The sequence below is a fragment of the Heteronotia binoei genome, chromosome 7 (assembly GCF_032191835.1).
Source record: "Heteronotia binoei isolate CCM8104 ecotype False Entrance Well chromosome 7, APGP_CSIRO_Hbin_v1, whole genome shotgun sequence".
In the NCBI taxonomy this organism is placed as follows: Eukaryota; Metazoa; Chordata; class Lepidosauria; order Squamata; family Gekkonidae; genus Heteronotia; species Heteronotia binoei.
Genome location: NC_083229.1, coordinates 25,287,100 through 25,307,805, shown reverse-complemented (window position 1 = coordinate 25,307,805; position 20,706 = coordinate 25,287,100). Strand labels below are relative to the sequence as shown.

The following is a 20,706-nucleotide window of genomic DNA, read 5'->3' as shown; positions in this document are numbered from 1 at the left end:
ATCAGAAGAGATCAGGCTAGCCTGAGCTATCCCAGTCAAGGCCCAACTAGAGTTACCCCATATTTATTTATATACTAACATTTTAAAAAGATAATAAGAAACTGTGAAGAGTTTAGGATTATGTTTTGCAGAAGCAATAATAAGAAAGTATGTTCATTAAAATATAAAACCCTGATGGCTGAAAAAAACAAGTCTGTCTATTGAATGTTTGGGGTAGCTCAGAAAGCCTACAAACTTTTGCCCCCCAAGGACTGATTTAAATTATAGTATGTATGCATAAATTTGCATCTTTGAATATATATTACCATGAGCTAATGTTGTACTCCCTACCCCTTTTTGTCCTGTTTTCCAAAGTCCTTGTCTTGGGGGCGAGGTTCATACATAGATGGCTAGCCTAATTTGATAGTTTACTCCTACAGTCTTTTTTCTCCAGCTTCACAATCTCCCCAGGTATAGATTTAAAAAGTCAGCAGCTAACTTCCCAATACCTCAATGTTTGCTTTGAGAAGATATTGCTGTAAGACAAAATGAAGGAGCGAGACGTTTAAATGACACATATGAAACAGAAACTGGAAGGAGGAAAAGTGATCCCTTTCTGGAAGCTACAGTTTTACTGTAGATTTATGGTAAGAAGAGTCTTTCCTCCATCCTCTCCTCTACCATTCCTGATCCACTTCACCAACGAAACTCTTCCTGCATGCAAAAGATCCCAGGTTGAATCCCTGGCATCTCCAGTTAAAAGAATTTTAACTCAGCCATTGTAGGGCGATGGTTAGGAACAGGGGTGGAATTCTAGCAGGAGCTCCTTTTTTGTAAGCTCTTGGAGGAGTGGCTACATCAAGGGGGTGTGACCTAATATGCAAAGGAATTCCTGCTGGAATTCCACCCCTGGTTAAGAACATAAACCATGAGCTGAAATTTTCTTCTTCAGTTCTCAGCTCAGCCATGATCTGGTTTGGTGTCCTTGAACCTCTAAGCTTCAGTGTCCATGCAGGCTCTCTATATATTGAGGTTAGTGACATCGGCCCATCTTAAGTGCTGCTCAAAAGAGTCCTGACCTACTTTGAGTATCTCTAGAAGTACAACTACCAAGAGTGAAACAAAACCACTGCTCTTAGAGCTGTGCTGGAGCCTGCCATAATTGAGAAACCTAGCCTATAAATGCTAGATTATAAAATACGATTGTCTGCTACTTATTACTTTACTGCTGTTATTATAAAACTCAAAGCAGTTTGCAGTATACATGCACACACAAAAGTATTTTATTGGGCTCATTAACTGTTTCTAAATTGTTGGCTATTTTAGCAGCCATTCTAACAAGCAAGAATTTATCTTCTCACAGGCTAAAAAAGCTGGCAGGGTGGGGTTTTTTTTTTTCAAATTGCAAAAAATAAAGACACACTTCTGGCCTCACAAAGCTTAATGCCTTATAAAACGACTTGAACCAAATGCAGAAAATTAAGATAAAGAGAGGGAACTGAAGCCATCATTGGGATCGAAAAAAAATCTAAACATCAGGCAGGAACATTCAGATGTTAATGCAATTCCCAGGACATTGTGGGAAGCATAAAGATTGTTCCTTTTCTTGCTGTCAAGACGTTAGTTACTATACTATTCAGCAGTGACATCACTACAAGCAGCCGGACAGTTTCAAGAAGGCTTTGTGAGCTAATTGTAAAGAGACATTATCAGGAAAGGCCTGTGGGTTAGAAAACAAATCTTTTCAATGAAACTTAAGCCAAAAGCTGTCCCAAAGCAAGCTGGCCGCACTCTCTGGAACAAACTGATTTGCAAGTTGAACGTACCATCTTGGATAATAGAAGCTGCTGCATCCCCCTTAGGGTTGGAACCTTCCTCACTGCAAGACTGTGGCAACCAGCACTTGACATTTCACTGTTTGGGAATGGGTTCAAGATGCAGCACCTTAGCACAGCCTGAGAGGGCCTGTCCTTGATACCAAAGATTAGATCAGGGGTGGCCAGACTGCAACTCTTTCACACATATTTTGTGGCTCTCAAAGCCCCCACCACCCTATTGGCTGGCTTAGAGAATGCATTTAAAGAAGTTGTTTTCTTTTCGCTTCTCCCTCCACCACAATCTATCTTCCTGCCTGCCCTCAAACATCGGACATTCATGTCTTGCGACTTTCAAACATCTGACATTTATTCTATGTGGCTCTGACATTAAGCAAGCAAGTTTGGCCACCTGTGGTCTAGATACAAGTCTGGACTCCAGTCATGAGATGGATCTCCAACCCAGGCTAACAGTTTTATAGATTTCCCTGCAGCCTCACTAACCCAATCAGAAGTCAGGATTGCAGGCTCAAAATTCCCCTCCAAATTCCATATGCTGATATGTACTGCCAGCTGAAATTACAACTTCCCCGTCACTGGCTTTTCGTTTTCTAAAAGAAGGTATGCACTGTGTCTCAACTGGCTTTCAAAAAGTTCAATAAACTTTATTCAACAACAGAGATTTTCTAAACCCCAAACATTCTGACAACATCAAATAATATTAATGCTTTCTCACTCTTTGGTGCATCTCCAGCATGGGATCATCTACCCATAATGCAACATTTGCACAGCTAGAAATTAATTAATTAATTAATTAATTATCGTAGGACACAATTTGTAAAATAGCTAGAAGCTACGAAGACTGCATGGCAGCCATAAGTTCTAGCAATTAGCGTTATGCTAGTGGTGAGTTAGACTTGTTTTTAAGGGCTGAGAGAGCTCTAAGAGAACTGTGACTGGCCCAAGATCACCCACCCAGCTGGCTTCATGTAGAGAAGTGGGGAATCAAACATGGTTCTCCAGAGATCAGAGTCCACCACTCTTAACCATGACACCAAACTGGCTCCCTCCACAGCCAGAAATGAGTCCAGAAGAAGCTGAGAAACCAAAACATTTTCAGGGTATAAACTGTCAAGAGAAAAAGCTTTCTTCATCAGATATCTAGCAAAGGGAGCTTTGACTCTTAAAAGCTTATGCCCTGATAATTTTGTTGGCCTCTAAAGTGCTGTGGGACGCTACCTCTTCTACTGAAGTCCAACACAGCTACCCTCTAAAACTCTCTTCATACTTTGTACGAAAGTGATGTTCCAGTATTTCCTTGATTTTCCTCTGATCTAGTTTTCCAGTTAAAAATACAGCCTAAAACTCACATTGTTGATCCCACAAACTATACCAGGCTGAGTTTCTACTCATCGCTACTAATTAACAATCCATGGTCTCTTTGTGTAGGGCAAATTAAAAATTGCGGTCAAGCCATTAAAATTCCAATGTTCCGTTCCCTTCCCCCCTATCTCCACTCCCCTTCATTTCTAAAATGACAGGAAACAAGGAAGCAGCATTTGGATGAATTAATCCACCAGCATATGCCGAGAGCTTTGTGTCCGCTGTTTGATTTGCAAGGCAGCTTGCGCAGCGTTCAAAAGAGCACTTCATTTGCGCACAATGCTCCCGAGCCCCCCAACATTTCCACAATTTCTGCTTTGTTTCTATTCACAGCTGACATTTGAAGCAGAGGAGGGAAGAAAAGATTGCCTCTAATGAGGGGAAGTCGTATGAGCAAATGCGATCAAATCCATGAAGATGGGCTTCTTAAAAAGACTTTGGGAAAGCCTTAAGCTGACTTTCCAAAAGCCAAATCAAAAAGAAAAAGAAAAGCATCAGGACCAGTGTTCCCTCTAAGCTGAGTTAGTGTGAGCTAGCTCACAGATTTTTAGCCTCCAGTTCACAGATTTTTGTCTCAGGAAGAGCACATTAATTTATTCAGTAAAAAGTAAAGGTAGTCCCCTGTGCAAGCACCAGTCATTCCAACTCTGGGGTGACGTCACATCATGGAAGACTTTTTATGGGTTGATTTGCCATTGCCTTCCCCAGTCATCCACACTTTCCCCCCAGCAAGCTGGGTACTCATTTTAACAGCCTTGGAAGGATGGAAGGCTGAGTCAACCTCGAGCTGGCTATCTGAACCCAGCTTCCACCGGGATCGAATTCAGGTCGTGAGAAGAGCTTCGACTGCAGTACTGCAGCTTTACCACTCTGCTCACAACTTTAATGTCCATAGCGCACAACGTTAATACCAGTAGCTCACAAAATAGAATTTTTGCTCACAAGACTATTTTTGCTCACAAGACTCTGCAGCTTAGAGGGAACACTGGTCAGGACATTCTCTGGGTCCTTACAGCAACACTGAGTGGAAAGTGCTGGCTTACAGTATGAGAGCAGGATGAATGAGGTGCCTTAACCTGATCCCAAAAAAGAGATCTGAGGAGTTTCAAACTTTGCTAGTGAAGGGTGGAGGGAAGATATATGTTCTTGCTTTCCATAATCCCACTTTGCTATTTCACCGGTAGCTGAACTAAAACAATCACTGCAAAAGCTGCCTTTCCGAGGCTTGTGCAAACCGATGAAAAGCTCCATTGAGCAAAAATCTTCACTTAAAACCACTGTTTAGGATCCACACAATTCCTTTCCTCCAGCAGCAGAAAAGTCACTCTCTCTGTGCTCTGAAAATAAACCACACTTTCGCCTGATGCAGCTGGTCTGAGCATCAGAACCTATAATATTTAATATACAAACAATAAACTAACATTTATATAGGACTTTCAGGGTTCAAACCTGCATTGGGGTGGTTTTTTTGTTGTCGCAGTGCTGACAGCAACTCATTGCAGTAGGCCAGTTTCATTACCCCCATATTGTGGATGGGAAACTAAGGCTGGGGGAGTGGGGAGAAGAGAACTGTCTAAGGCCAAACTTGCTTAACATAAGAGACACATAGAATAAATGTTGGATGTGGGAGGGAGGAAGGGAAGGAGGAGTGGAAAGAAAGCAACTTTAAATACGTTCTCCAAGTTGCCAACTGACTTGGCTTGGAGAAGTGATTTAAAAAGAAAAATGCCTTCTCCAAGCTGTCCAATGGGGTGGTGGGAGCTTCAAGAGCCACACAATATGTGTGAAAAAGCCACATGTGGCTCCCGAGTCGCAGTTTGGCCACCCCTGATCTAAGGCAATAAGAGACACAGATGGTAGTAACTGGCCACCTTGACCAACCTGTCTCTATTCAGGAAGTCCTAGTCCTTCTAGCATTCTCAATTCCCTCACTGCACAAAACCTATTTCTGTTCTACCAGGTCAGATGACCAATTTGATTATTCACCAGGGACATGCCCTTTGCTTAACAGAAATGCCATCTACCGGGAAGGAGTTCAAACACAGCCCTTTCACTATGTCTGAATGAACCTCAAATATTTGCAGAGCGCTGTGGCACAGAAATTAGAGGCTACAAAACAAAACAAAACCAAGACGAACAACCCCTTTCCCAGGTCTCTGATTCAGCAGGAGCTCACAGGAATGCAGCTCCTGAACCTTTCTGATGACCCCCCTCCTCCTCCCCACCTACCTTGTCCATTGACTAGTAGGTGCAGCTGCATAATAATCCCTGGATTAGGAGAGCAGGCAGCCAGTCAGCCACCAGGGGCTTTGCCACACCCCCAGCAGCCCACATTAACCCCTTGAGAAGCCCACGCCACCCTTTCTCCACTTATGTGATTTTGGGCAGCGGGTGGCTTGCTGGCCTTTTAACCCACACATGGATCTCTAGACAGCCCAAGCAGGCCTCGCTCGCCTGAGGCTCTCCTTTCTTGCACTGGGTTGCTTTTGGCTGGGGGGGGGGGCATATGCCAATGAGTTATGCCAATGAGCTCCACCACCTATTTTTCTACAAAATGACCCCTGCCCCTTCCCACAACTCTAAAAGAGTCAAATTTCTGTTCATAGGGACCCAGCAATACATTTTAGTATCTCTAGGCTGCAAGGCAATTAATAGTGGCTGCAACTGCAAGGATGCAATCATCTACAGGGAACTAGGAGTTCTGGGAAGCAGAACGTGTTGGATCTGAGCGGGGCCAACTCCACTGTTACGCAAGAGACTGCGGGATACCACTGAAGGCCAGCAAAGCGCCGGAGTAACTTTTGCCACCATGCGGGTTTTCACCTTCCAGGACCAAAAGATTTAGGAGCATCAGTGCTTCCATTTAAGGTCCAGGTCTTTCCCCCCAGGGAGCCCAATCAAGACTTTTTCTCTCCCAACAATCGATACTGCAAGTCTACAAAAGCATCACTGTCGGCCTAAGGGAATGATCCCATCTGGTTTATTGCAAGGACAGTGTTTATTTTTAAGAACAACCCACGTCCCCTTGTTTATCATTATCAGGAAATGCTGCATGCCTGAAAAATAACAAATTCTAAGAACAAGGGTTAGGGGGTTGCCACTCTCCAGGAGGGACCTCCTAGAACTACAGCGGATCTCCAGACCACAAAACCAGTTCTACTGGAGTAAATGGCAGCTCTGGAGAGTGGGCTCCAAGAGCAAAGTTTCTACAACATAGGGCAAAATCAGTGGTGAAGAAATTTCTCCAGAATACAGGCAAGAAGAGCAGTACCTAGCAGACGAGTTGCTTCCAGAAAGGGCTTTTTTTGTAGCAGGAACTCCTTTGCATATTAGGCCACACACCCCTGATGTAGCCATTCCTCCAAAGAGCTGACAGGGCTCTTAGTACAGGGCCAACTGTAAGCTCTTCATAGAATCATAGAATTGGAAGGGACTGCCAGGGTCATCTAGTCCAACCCCCCTGCACAATGTAAGAAACTCACAAATAGCTCTCCCAAATTCACAGGATCCTCAGTGCTGTCAGATGGCCATCTAGCCTCTGTTTCAAAACCTCCAAGGAAGGAGAGTCCACTACCTCCCGAGGAAGCCTGTTCCACTGAGGAACCACTCTAACAGTCAGGAAGTTCTTCCTAATGTTGAGCCGGAAACTCTTTTGATTTAATTTCAACCTATTGGAGGACTGGCTACATCAGGGAGGTGTGGCCTAATATGCAAAGGAGTTCCTGCTTAAAAAAAAGCACTGCTTCCAGACATCTACATCTACTCCAGTTTCTGTTGCTTTTAAGCCCCATGCTGCTAGCTGCTCATGTTGCATCATGCATCTGCTGGCTGCCTCAGTCCTGCTCCAGCAAGCACTCATTGTTGAAACTGGGCCAGTGCTGTGCTGCTAGACGGGCACTGTGCCTTCTGACCTGAAGGTCTCTCCTAATTTTCTTCCGATGCCATTTCCAAGGCTCTGGTGATGAGGGGGGTGAACTGACTCGCAACTGGCTCTCTGGGTCAGGAAGCTGAGGGGTCAACATACAGGTTCCTGGCTGAAAATCTATATCTGGCCCCTCAGAGCCTGCCTTCTCGTGCAGCCCCTCTGCCACCAGCTGTGGGCTTGGGTCATTATGCTGACCCCCTCTTCCTCAGAGGAGTCCTCTGCATCCCTCTGCTCTGCTGAGCTTGGCTAACCCTCAACAGGGATGGCTGAAGTGTCCAAAGTACTGACTGGACATAAGGCTGCTTAGCTTCAGCTAGGAAGCTGCATCATCTCCCTTCCAACCACGCTTCATAATATAGGTGCAAAAAAGAAGACAGAGTAGTTCAGCAGGAGTCCACAACCAATACTTGGGCTTATAACATTTATGGTCCAAAATGATAATGCTACAAGGCCACTCCCACCACCAACGTTCCCTCTAAGCTGCAGAGTCTTGTGACCAAAAATTCTACTTTGCAAGCTACTGACACTAAAGTTGTGAGCGCTTGGCATTAAAGTTGTGAGTGGCTGCATAAATTAGCGTGCTCTGGGGTCATCCTTCCTGGGCTAAGACAAAAATCTGTGAGCTGGAGGCTAAAAACCTGTGAGCTAGCTCATGCTAACTCAGCTTCGAGGGAACAATGCCCACCACATATTTATTCTATTCAAAGGATTTATGGTCCGTTTTTCTATCATTAATTTTTTAAGAAGGCTTGCAAACATATCTCAAAACAGTAGGAGACCCAATAAAACTAAACTAATTAAACAGCATAGCCAACCTCCCTCACACACACGTGAAGCAGAAGAGCCAAGCAAGTCCAGATGAATATTTACTAAGGTTTAAGATCAGACAGACAGAATAGACTTGACCTGAATATGCTTAGGAAAGAAGCGTCAGAAATAAGGCGCCACAAGAGAGAGGCTATTATCTCTGGTAGCCATCTGCCCAACTTGTGAAAAGGAAGGCACCTGAAGAAGAGACTGTGACTGCAGCTGTTGGGCAGGTTCTTGACTACTTACGGAGGGCACATCAGCTCCAGCAAACAGCAGGTCTGCCATCTGAGGAAATAGCTAACCTGGTTGAGTCCTGCGATCCATCTGTTATCCATCCCGGGACCAAGGGAGGCCAGACTGAGCTCTACAAGGGCCAGGGCCTTCTCGGTGGCAGCGCCAATGATGTGGAATGCCCTCCCAGAGGCCATACAGGCCCTGAGGGATCTTTCCCAATTCCGCAGGGCCTGTAAAACCGAATAGTTCCGATAGGCCTATAATATCTAAAAGGGAGAGAGGACTGCCACTTTAATACTGCTGAGGACCGTTATATGGGGACCATCACATGGGCCACTGTCAGAAAAAGAAGAAATTATGACATCGTTATTAACTGGACTGCCGACTGAAGGAAGCCAGAATTCCGCCTATATTAAAACTCTGAAGTAGCACCATAAATGTAATTTTAATTGCTAAGTTTTATTGCTTTGATACTGTAACTTTAAATTGTTGTTTTAATTATCATTAGCTGCCCTGAGTCCATTCACAGGGAGGGCAGGATAGATATTTGAAGTAAATTAAAACAACAACAACAGTCTACAACTTTGAACTCTTATTCAAAGGCTGACTTAAGTATTGTCTCAGTTTGTTTCTTGGGACTCCAGCATATCTTCTGTTTGCATGTCATCTGTGAAAATTTGCAAGAATATTCATCAGAGCCCTATTGACTACCAAATGAAGGACTGGATACAATATTCCGCATTCTGGGTGGGGGAGACTTCCTGGTAAGCTGAGGCAGATTTGTGGCCCCCTGGCCACACACGAAATTTGGAGTGTTTTATTGAACTGAAGCAGTTCCTTCTCTTTGTCCTGCCTTGCACTCCGTTATTAATTCGCAATGCAAGAACAAGTTGGAATACAGATATCTACAGAATTCTGCATGTGACATCCAGAAACATCATTGGCAACGCCATCTTATCAGGGTTACCATGGGAGCATCATACAACATCCCTTCTTCTAGGAATTCCCCGATCTGTTGTACAAACCATACAGATTGGGAAAATTCCTACAGCATTGTGATGTCATTTCTGGGTGCAAATGGAAGTGATGTCACGTTATGTCATGAGGTCATTTCCCACTCCCCGTTTTTGCTCCTGTTGGAACAAAGAGTGGCAGTGGGGCTCTGGAGTCAGGGATGGGCTATAGCTAGTAAACCGACATCTTATACAAAGTCCAGCTGCAGGTCAAATTAGCTCAGTATGGTCTGCTCTTACAGGCAACAGTTCTTCATGTTCCAAGGAAGAGAAAGGTCCTTCCCAATGCCCGGTACCCAAGAAAATTTAGCAATGCCAGTGATAAACCTGGTTCTGTCCAAACGCAAAGAGTATCTAACCACTGAGCCACCCCCTTGAGTCACCGCCTATTTATTTCAATTAGCCTGAACATATATTAGATATGTTGCAGAAAGGCCTTTCTGAATGCATGCTGGCGGAAGCAGCTAGCAAGTATTAGTTAATTTGAATTTCTTGCTCAACCGCCTTGAAGATGAGGAAATACAAAGACTTTTAAAATATGGCATCTCTGTGAAACATTTTCACAGTATTGTCCACAATTAGATCACTGATGGGAGAAATAGAAAGAGCAGTTTCACCCCCTTTCCCCTCCCCGATTGTCATCAGCTTACTGACCTTTAGGGTCCTTGCCACAACAAATCTGCATCTCAGTTTTCTAAAAGACAATTCTGAAGCCCTGGCTTTAAGCAAATGGCAGAACAAGGTAAACAATTTAACATTTATAAGGCGTCTCTCATCTCTAATATTTCAAACCCTGCCAGATCTACACAGGCACACACACAAAGTGGGCAATAAATGTTTCTGAAGAAGTAGAAGTAGTAGTATAGTATTTATATCCCGCTCTTCACTCTGAATCTCAGAGTAGTCACAATCTCCTTTACCTTCCCCCCCTCACAACAGAAACCCGGTGAGGTGGGTGGGGCTGAGAGGACTCTCCCAGAAGCTGCCCTTTCAAGGACAACTCCTACGAGAGCGATGGCTGACCCAAGGCCATTCCAGCAGGCGCAAGTGGAGCAGTGGGGAATCAAACCCGGTTCTCCCAGATAAGATTCTGCACGCTTAACCACTACACCAAAAGGGATCTGACACGCAGGAGCATACAGTGGACCCTGGCAGAAGAAATCCAGCATTCTCTAGCTCAGCCCTCTGATAAGAGTTTTCTCCATGCAGGGCAGAAATAAATTCTACATGCCCCTATTTACACATACTATGGCCTTTATTTTTTAAAAAATCCACCAGCTTTCTAACCACCCTGACTCTTCCATCTTAAGCATGAACAGGCCCTGACCAGAATGGCCCAGGCTAGACTGATCTCATCAGATCTTGAAAACTAAGCAGGGTCACCCCTGTGCAGTAATTCGGATGGGAGACCCATAGGGAAGTCCAGGGTTGCTGTGCAGAGGCAATTAATGGCAAATCACCTCTGAATGTCTCTTATCTTGAAAACCCGCCCCCCGAGGGGTTGCCATAAGTCAGTATTATCTGACAGCAAAAAGAAAAAGACAAGACACACTGCTGTGTCCAGTATAAAAAGAAGCTGTTTGTCTCTTATTTGTTACAAATCATTTTCACTAGCAACTACCAGCATTCTCAAAATAAGAATGCAATTTCCGCACGTAATTCAGTTTCTTGCACCTCAGACGCTTATCAGAAAGCTACTGCGTTACAGTTCTTTAATGGCCTGCCCTTCAAAACTGGACTGCTTATCTTATTGCCATTGTAAGATTAAATTGAAATCTTAATAGTTTTCCATTGTATTCTTAATAGTCTTGCATTCTGGGCAAGGAACCTAAGGGTGGTTTCCTGATCAACAAATGCAGGTCAGTATCTCCCCCCCCCCCCCGCCACTCCTACTGCCGTCTAAGGCAAATTGGGAAAGAGAATTCGTTGACTGACTTATCATCTCCTGTAGAAAAGAGTAAGGCAGATTTCACACTAGGCTTGTTCCGGGTGGAGAGCCCTTTTGCCCCTGGCACTTCTCTCTGTTTTCGCACAAGCTGCTGCGGATCTGTGAGTTGGCACACCGCTCTCCCACTGCAAGCAGAAACTGCTTGTAAGAGGATCTTGCTTGCCACGGGAAAGCGGTGCGCCAACTCGCAACTCTGTGGCAGCTTGTGCAAAAATGGAGAGAAGCGTCGGGGGCAAAAGGGCTCTCCACACAGAACAAACACTAGTGCAAAATTGGTACAAGAGTCCAGTGACTCACGACAGCTCACACCCTACAGCAACTTTTGTGAAGTCCTTAAGGTGCAACTGGACTCTACTCTTTTCTAATGCTACAGACACATGGCTACTTCTCAGCCCCATCCACCTCACAGGGTGTCTGTTGTGGGGGAGGAAGATAAAGGAGATTGTGAGCTGCTCTGAGACTCGGAGTAGAGAGTGGGATATAAATCCAATATCTTCTTCATCTTCTTCTACCTATCTCAATTTATCATCTCCAGACAACCATAAGGAGCCTTTGCTTAAAGCAAGGGAAAATACTGGTTTGGCCTTTAAAAAACATTTGTGATTTCCTTTGTGTATGAAAGAAAATGATCTTTATAAATAGATGCAGTTGATGATAGCTTTCTAAAATCATCTGGAGCTCTTCCAGTTTTAGAACAGTCAAATATCAGTGTTTGTATGCAACAGCTTCAAGCTAAATTAATTGCAATTAGATGATTAAATGTAAATCATGGAAGTGCATCTAATGCACTAAAACAAAATAACTTGGGTGTTGGTAAAGGAAGCCTGTAAAAGTCTCAAGACCACCCAAAAGAAGACAGACCTGTTAAAACAGGAAAATCTTCAGCAAGCACAAATAAAAACAACTTTCTAAGTTCGCATAAAATGAGGGGAGGAATTATCCCCTACTTAGAGAACTAAATCCCAAGAGATATCTCCCCCATGTATGAAGATCAACCTTCAACCCATTCCCCTTGACCAATAATCCAGATACAGCCTTGAACCAATAATCCAGATACTCTCCCAGGTGTTGAACAATGCAACAACTTATGACTACTTGTGTCAAATCAATACAAAATACTAGGTTGGAACACAGCCGGTTGGAAAAGTTAAATGTCAGATATTATTTCATTTCTAAACCATTTCCTCTCCCCCAGTTTCCTTCTGCCAGCCTTTCAGGCAATGAAAGGATTGGTTGGGGAGGGCTCCTACTACAGCAACCAGGAATTCCTATCAACCTCATACAATTTAGATGATGCTGTGTCACAATCAAGGAGCAGCTAAGAGCAATGCAAACAGATCCAGGTAACTCAAACAAGACTCTATCAATCTTTCCCCTTCCCAACAGCCCTCCCATCTGAATTCTAATCAAGAGTGGTATAGCACATTTACTAGGAAAGACAGAAGGCAAAAGAAGGGGACGGCAAAAGATGAGATGGCTGGACAGTGTTACTGATGCAACAAACACGAATTTGAGCAGACTTTGGAGGATGGTGGAAGACAGAAGGGCCTGGTGTGACTTTGTCCAGGGGGTCGCAAAGAGCTGGACTCGACTGTGCGACTGAACAACAACAACAACAAAATCTCATAGCCTTGGAGCCCTGTGGCGCAGAGTGGTAAACTGTAGTACTGCAGTCCAAGCTCTGCTCATGACCTGAGCTCGATCCCGGCAGAAGTTGGGTTCAGGTATTTGGCTCATGGTGGACTCATCCTTCTATCCTTCCAAGGTCGGTAAAATGAGTACCCAGCTTGTTGGGGGGACAGTGTAGATGACCGGGGAAGGCAATGGCAAACCACCCCATTAAACATCTGCCATGAAAATGTTGTGATGCGACGTCATCCCAGAGTCAGAAACAACTGGTGCTTGCACAGGGGACTACCTTTATCTTTATCTCACAGCCTATAGGATGGTTGAATATATGTTCCAGAGGACAGGATTTAATACCTTCCCTCCAACAGCAGAAGCAAAAATATGCAAATTCATCCAACTTATACCTGCACGAAAGCATGCACACGCAACAATTCACCTTTTCTTTGTGGCAATTTTAATTTGCTTTGTACCAAGTACACACAGTTCTTATAATGGCTACACATCTGATTAGAGCAAGCATGACGTGCTATTGACTAACACTCCCCTCCCCCCCAGCTAATTGTTGTTGATGGTTATTTGCCAGTTTAATTACGCACACCAAATCATTTTATGGCAACACTTTAAGGGTAATGCCAAGTTCCCTGGCTAGAACCCAGTCCCCTGTCTACAAAATGAGAATGACAACAAATGCCAAGGGGAAATCAAGGCTTTATTTGTATAGAACCTGAGCCACAGAGAAAGCAATTACTTGCAAAAGCTTTCCACATACGGGTGATCATGATGCGGTGGCTAAAAAGGCAAATGCAATTTTGGGCTGTATCAACAGAAGTATAGTGTCCAGATCATGTGATGTGATGGTATCGCTTTACTCTGCTCTGGTAAGACCTCACCTGGAGTATTGTGTTCAGTTTTGGGCAGCGCATTTTGAGAAGGATATAGACAAGCTGGAACGGGTCCAGAGGAGGGCGACGAAGATGGTGAGGGGTCTGGAGACCAAGTCCTATGAGGAAAGGTTGAAGGAGCTGGGGATGTTTAGCCTGAAGAGGAGGCGGCTGAGAGGTGATATGATCACCATCTTCAAGTACTTGAAGGGCTGTCATACAGAAGATGACATGGAATTGTTTTCTTTGTCCCCAGAAGGTAGGACCAGAACCAATGGGTTGAAATTAAATCAAAAGAGTTTCTGGCTCAACATTAGGAAGAACTTCCTGACCGTTAGAGCGATTCCTCAGTGGATTAGGCTTCCTCGGTGGGTGGTGGGCTCTCCTTCCTTGGAAGTTTTTAAACAGAGGCTAGATGGCCATCTGACAGCGATGAATATCCTGTGAATTTGGGGTAGATATTTGTGGGTTTCCTGCATTGTGCAGGGGGTTGGACTAGATGACCCTGGAGGTCCCTTTCAACCTATGAATCTATGTTTATGTAGATTTATTACATTCACAGTTTATTCACATGATAATGTTAGCACACTGTTGAATGAGAACTACCACCACAACACATAAATTGCCACATGCACACAGCAAGTGCACTTGAACACACAGACCTGAACAAGGGTCTCCATATGTAGCGGAATGAACTCCACTACTGCAGTGCAACTGTAAGGAATACCACTTTCGAAAGACGTCCACACTAAAACAAATCAAAATTCCTAAGCAAACAGAAAAGGAAGACATCAAGGAGAAATTTCTAGCCCAGCTTTGGGTAAGCACTGCAAGAATATGAGATTAGGGTTGCCAATTCCCAGGTGGGGGCAGCAGATTCCCCAGTCTGGAGGCCCTCCCCCCTCTTCAGGGTAATCAGAAAAGAGGGGGGGAGGGAAATGTCTGCTGGGCACTTCATTATTCCCTATGGAGACCGATTTCCATAGGGTATAATGGAGAATTGATCTGCGAGTATCTGGGGCTCTGAGGGGCTGTGTTTTGAGGCAGAGGCACTTCTTTTGGAGTTGAATTATGCTTGTCACAACCTTGCTCCTCGCTCCACCCCGAAGTTCCCAGATATTTCTTGAATTGGACTTGGCAACCCTATATGCGATCCACACAGCCAAGCTCAGCCTACTAGTCTTGAATTGTGGCCTGGAAACAGCTTTATTCTCCTTTCGTAACTCCAGACAGGACTAAAAAATAAGAGGCTTATATTGATCCCCTAGCAGACAAACCTTACCTGGCTGCATTCTCCACAAGGTGGGTCACAAACTGTGTAGGACTGCTGTAAGGAAAGCATAGTAGCAAGAAAACACCAAAAGCATTCCCCCCACCTCTCCCTGCCCCAGCCTGACATGCCTCCATGATATTTTTTGCAAAGCATATTTGTATTAAAAAGGATTCATGTTACGGAGAATAAAATTAACACTCCCTCACAGATAGTGGTCTATTTTATGCAACACCCCCCACCTGGAAAAGCACTACAAAGAAACACTTGAAAGAAAATAGAAGAGAAACACACCCCAAATGTATTTGCTCAGCATTAAAACACACACACACACACAACCCAAACTTAACAAATTAGTGGCTTCTATCACCGATAATGCAATATCTTAGTTCAGAAATACTACATACGTTTGCTTATCATCTGATAGAATCATAGAATCCCAGCAACGGAAGGGGCTCTACAGGCTATCTAGTCCAACCCCCTGCTCAATGCAGGATCGGCCTAGAGCATCCCTGACAAGTGTTTGTCCAGCCACTGCTTAAAGACTGCTAGGGAGGGGGAGCTCACCATCTCCCTCAGTAGCTGATTCCAGCTCTTAATGTAAAGAAGTTTTTCCTAATATCCAGCTGGTACCTTCCCATCCATTATTGCAAGTCCTCTCCTCTGCTGCCAACAAGAACAGCTTCCTGCCCTCCTCTAAGTAACAGCCCTTCAAACACTTCAAGAGAGCAATCATGTCCTCCCCCCCCCCCCCTCAGCCTTCTCCAGGCTGAACATTCCCAAGTCTCTCAGCCTTTCCTCTGAGGGCTTGGTCTCCAGGCCCCTGATCATTCTCGTTGCTTCATCAAACTGATTAACCATGATTAGCAATCATCATGGTTTCTTGCTTAAAATGAGGGTTACCAAGCTCCAGGCAGCACCTGGAGATCTCCCGCTATTACAACTGATCTCCAGATAACTAAGATCAATTCCCCTGGAGAAAATGGCTGCTTTGGAGGGCGGACTTTGTGGCATTGTACCCTGCTGAGGTCCCTCCCCTCCCCAAACCCTGCCCTCCCCAAGTTCCATCCAGGAAGTTCCCACCTCCAGGAAGTTCCCAACTCACAGCTGGCAACTCTGTTCAAATCCAAGTCTACCATGAAACCAAGTTTTCAACTCCCCTGGAAGGAATATTTAGAAAGATGCTCCTGAGAGCAGCATGTCTGTCAATGTTACAAGTTCAGGAGGACTCATCTCAAAGAGACGAAGGGTTAGCTGTTACTTTTCTACCGGGTAATGGACCAGAGTTGTCCACTGAGATGGTGACAAACAGAATGGATTGCCTGCCAGAGTCTTGAGGCGCCAGGAGGAAGGTGGTGGGCCTAGCTTGCCTGGGAAATTATAGATGTTTGTACACAAATGCTAGAAGTAAAACTGGTGAGTTGGAATGTTTAGTGTTGGGAGGAAACATAGACATTGTGGGGATTTCAGAAACTTGGTGGAATGAGGAGAATCAGTGGGACATGGTGATTCCTGGATATAAGTTATATCGGAAGGATAGGGAGGGAAGGGTTGGAGGTGGGGTGGCTCTGTATGTCAGAGAGGGCATACGATCCAGTAAGACTGAGGTCAGAGAATTAGATTCCCTTCTAGAAATGCTTTGGGTTGAAACAGAGGGCCCAAAAGGAAATTTAACTATGGGATTTGTTATCGCCCACCAAATCAAAAGATAGAGGACTATAATATGATGGAAGGCTTAAAGATACTGGCTAGACGTAAAAACTGTGTCATCATAGGTGATTTTAACTACCCGCAGATTTATTGGGTCAATATATGTTCTGGTCGAGAGAAAGAGATTGAGTTTCTAGATGCTCTCAATGACTGTGCTATGGAACAGATGGTCTCTGAACCTACCAGGGGTGGGGAGATCCTGGATTTGGTCCTAAGTAATGCCCAAGACTTGGTGAGAGATGTAAAAGTGATCGCACCGCTTGGGAGCAGTGACCATAACGTTATTGATTTCACCGTTTGTATAAATAGAGAGTTGCTTCAAAAGACCAGCACAACCACATTTAACTTTAAAAGGGGCAAATTCTCTGAGATGAGGAGTCATGTGAAGAGGAAACTGAAAGGAAAGGTAAATACCGTCAAAACCCTTGGGGAAGCTTGGAGGCTATTTAAAACTACAATCCTAGAAGCTCAAGTTAGGAAAGGTACAAACAGGTATAAGAGAAGGCCTGCATGGTTAACAAAGTAATGGAAGCTGTAAAAAGTAAGAAGGACTCCTTTAAGCGGTGGAAAGCTAGTCCAAGTCAGATTAATAAAAGGGAACACAGGCAGTGGCAAATCAAATACAAGACTGTGACCAGGCAGGCAAAAAGGGACTATGAGCAGCATATTGCAAAAAAACATAAAGACCAATAATAAAAATTTCTTCAAATATATTAGAAGCAGGGAACCAGCCAGGGAGGCAGTAGGGCCCTTGGATGACTAAGGGGTCAAAGGATTATTGAAGGAGGATAGGGCAATGGCTGAGAAGCTGAATGCATTTTTTGCTTCCTTCTTCACTGTAGAAGATGAGAAGTGTTTGCCTGCTCCAGAACCACTTATATTGGAAGGGGTGTTGAAAGACCTGAGTCAGATTGAAGTGACAAGAGAGGAGGTCCTACAACTGATAGATGAATTAAAAACTAATAAGGCACCAGGTCCGGATGGCATACATCCCAGAGTTCTAAAAGAACTCAAAGTTGAGCTTGTGGATCTTCTGACAAAAATATGTAATCTTTCATTGAAATCTGCCTCCGTTCCTGAGGACTGGAAGGTAGCAAATGTCACCCCCATCTTTAAAAAGGGTTCCAGAGGAGATCCGGGAAACTACAGGCCAGTCAGTCTGACTTCAATACCCGGAAAGTTGGTAGAAACCATTATCAAGGACAGAATGAGTAGGCACATTGATGAACACGAGTTATTGAGGAAGACTTAGTATGGGTTCTGTTAAGGGAAGATCTTGCCTCACTAACCTGTTACATTTCTTTGAGGGGGTGAAAAAACATGTGGACAAAGGAGACCCAATAGATATTGTTTACCTTGACTTCCAGAAAGCTTTTGATAAAGTTCCTCATCAAAGGCTCCTTAGTAAGCTCGAGAGTTATGGAGTAAAAGGACAGGTCCTCTTGTGGATCAAAAACTGGCTAATTAATAGGAAGCAGAGAGTGGGTATAAATGGGCAGTCTTCACAGTGGAGGACGGTAAGCAGTGGAGTGCGGCACGGTTCAGTACTGGGTACCATGCTCTTTAACTTGTTCATAAATGATTTGGAGTTGAGAGTAAGCAGTAAATTGGCCAAGTTTGCAGATGACACTAAATTGTTCAGGGCGGTGAGAACCAGAGAGGATTGTTAGGAACTCCAAAGGGATCTGTTGAGGCTGGGTGAGTGGGCGTCAACGTGGCAGATGAGGTTCAATGTGGCCAAGTGCAAAGTAATGCACATTGGGGCCAAGAATCCCAGCTACAAATACAAGTTGATGGGGTGTGAACGGGCAGAGACTGACCAAGAGAGAGATCTTGGGGTCGGGGTAGATAACTCACTGAAAATGTCAAGACAGTGTGCGATTGCAATAAAAAAGGCCAACGCCATGCTGGGAATTCTTAGGAAGGGAATTGAAAACAAATCAGCCAGTATCATAATGCCTCTGTATAAATCGATGGTGCGGTCTCATTTGGAATACTGTGTGCAATGCTGGTCAACGCACCTCAAAAAGGATATCATAGCATTGGAAAAGGTGCAGAAAAGGGCAACTAGAATGATTAAAGGTTTGGAACACTTTCCCTATGAAGAAAGGTTAAAACACTTGGGGCTCTTTAGCTTGGAGAAACGTCGACTGCGGGGTGACATGATAGAGGTTTACAAGATTATGCATGGGATGGAGAAGGTAGAGAAAGAAGTACTTTTCTCCCTTTCTCACAATACAAGAACTCGTGGGCATTCAATGAAATTGCTGAGCAGTCGGGTTAGAACGGATAAAAGGAGGTACTTCTTTACCCAAACGGTGATTAACATGTGGAATTCACTGCCACAGGAGGTGGTGGCGGCTACAAGCATAGCCAGCTTCAAGAGGGGGTTAGATAAAAATATGGAGCAGAGGTCCATCAGTGGCTATTAGCCACAGTGTGTGTGTGTGTATAAATTTTTTGGCCTCTGTGTGACACAGAGTGTTGGACTGGATGGGCCATTGGCCTGATCCAACATCGCTTCTCTTATGTTCTTATTAAGCAGAAACACAGAGAAAGTGCCTTAAATATGGCTTGCCAGGGGTTTTTTTGTAGAAAAAGCCCAGCAGGAACATATTCGCATATTAGTCCATACTCCCTAAGAGCCCCATGGTGCAGAGTGGTAAAGCTGCAGTACTGCAGTCGGAGCCCTCTGCTCACGACCTGAGTTTGATTCCAGCGGAAGCTGGTTCAGGTAGCCGTCTCAAGGTTGACTCAGCCTTCCATCCTTCCGAGGTTGGTAAAATGAGTACCCAGCTTGCTGGGGGGGAAGTGTAGATGACTGGGGAAGGCAATGGCAAACCACCCCGTAAAAAGGTCTGCCATGAAAACGTTATGAAAGCAGCATCACCCCAGAGTCGGAAACAACTGGTGATTGCACAGGGAACCTTTCCTTTCCTTTCCATACCCCCTGACATCCCCATTGTTTCACACAGGGTTTTTTTTTTTTTAGAGAAAGCCCAGCAGGAATTTATTTGCATATTAGGCCACACACCCCTGACACCAAGTCAGCCATAACTGCATTCCTGTGCATTTCTAAAAAAGAAAAGGGAAAAAAGCCGTATTTATGATGCTTAACCATGGTTAAGGAAAACAAGGCACGATTAGCCATTACATCTGCACATGGTCTATTTTTTCTCTTGCTAAATTGAAAATCACCCACAGGAGACAGTAGATTCAGAGCTTTAGCATAGCTCCTTCTTAAGGATTTGGTTGACATAATAATGCTGCGCCTTACTATCCGGTCCAGCATAATCAATTTTCCACTGTAGCTGAAGTGATGACTCATGGAAAATATCTGCTAACATGAAATAAAGCAACTGCTGGGCTATACATGGAAAGAAACAGTGGACAAGGCAGACATGAAAGGCTCAGCAGATTCCGCTGGACTGGAATGTGTTTGATTTCAACTTGAAACATATTTAAAAAAAAAAAGTCAAACGAAATGCTGAACAATTACACATTCTTACAAGCTGATATGACATTTTGAGGATCTGGGAGACAGTAAGACAGAAGTAATTACAGGCACTGAAGTCTCCATAACCTAATGGGTGGCACAAGACTGAATGCTCAGCTGGAGGTTCTGGGTTCAAATGTCAGCTAAGCCGGTAACTCAGTGCCTTGAGAGTAGCAATTCTCTTACAAGGGAATTTCAAAGGGAGATTAGAAAAGAGAGACTGCTGAATTGCAATTGATAATGAAACTCAAAACACTGCATCCTCCAGGACTGGATCCAGACCTAGGTTTCTCCACACCTGCCGCCCTTCTGCATATCACACCTTGTGCAATCATGCCTGCTATTGTCATTTGCCTGCTATGTCATTTGGCATCTGACATCACTCCACTTTCCAAAATATAGAACAGGTCAACTCACATTCTACCTGCATTTGAAGACGTGAGCAGTGACTCACGAAAGCTCATATCCTGCCACAAATTTTGTTAATCTTTATGGTGCTACTGGACTTTTGCTCTTTTCAGTGCCTCAAGGGTTGCCTAGATTACTTCTCCTGGAAATGCAACTCATTTTCAGAATACAGAGATCCATTCCCCTGGAGCACGTGGCAGCTTCAG

General features: G+C 44.3%; 1 protein-coding gene across 1 annotated transcript in view; it reads right to left on the bottom strand.

Annotated features, from left to right (window-relative positions):
• Window positions 1–20,706, bottom strand: part of SNTB1 (syntrophin beta 1) — a 134,443-nt gene that overhangs the window by 59,278 nt on the left and 54,459 nt on the right. The gene's annotated exons all lie outside the window — the stretch shown is intronic.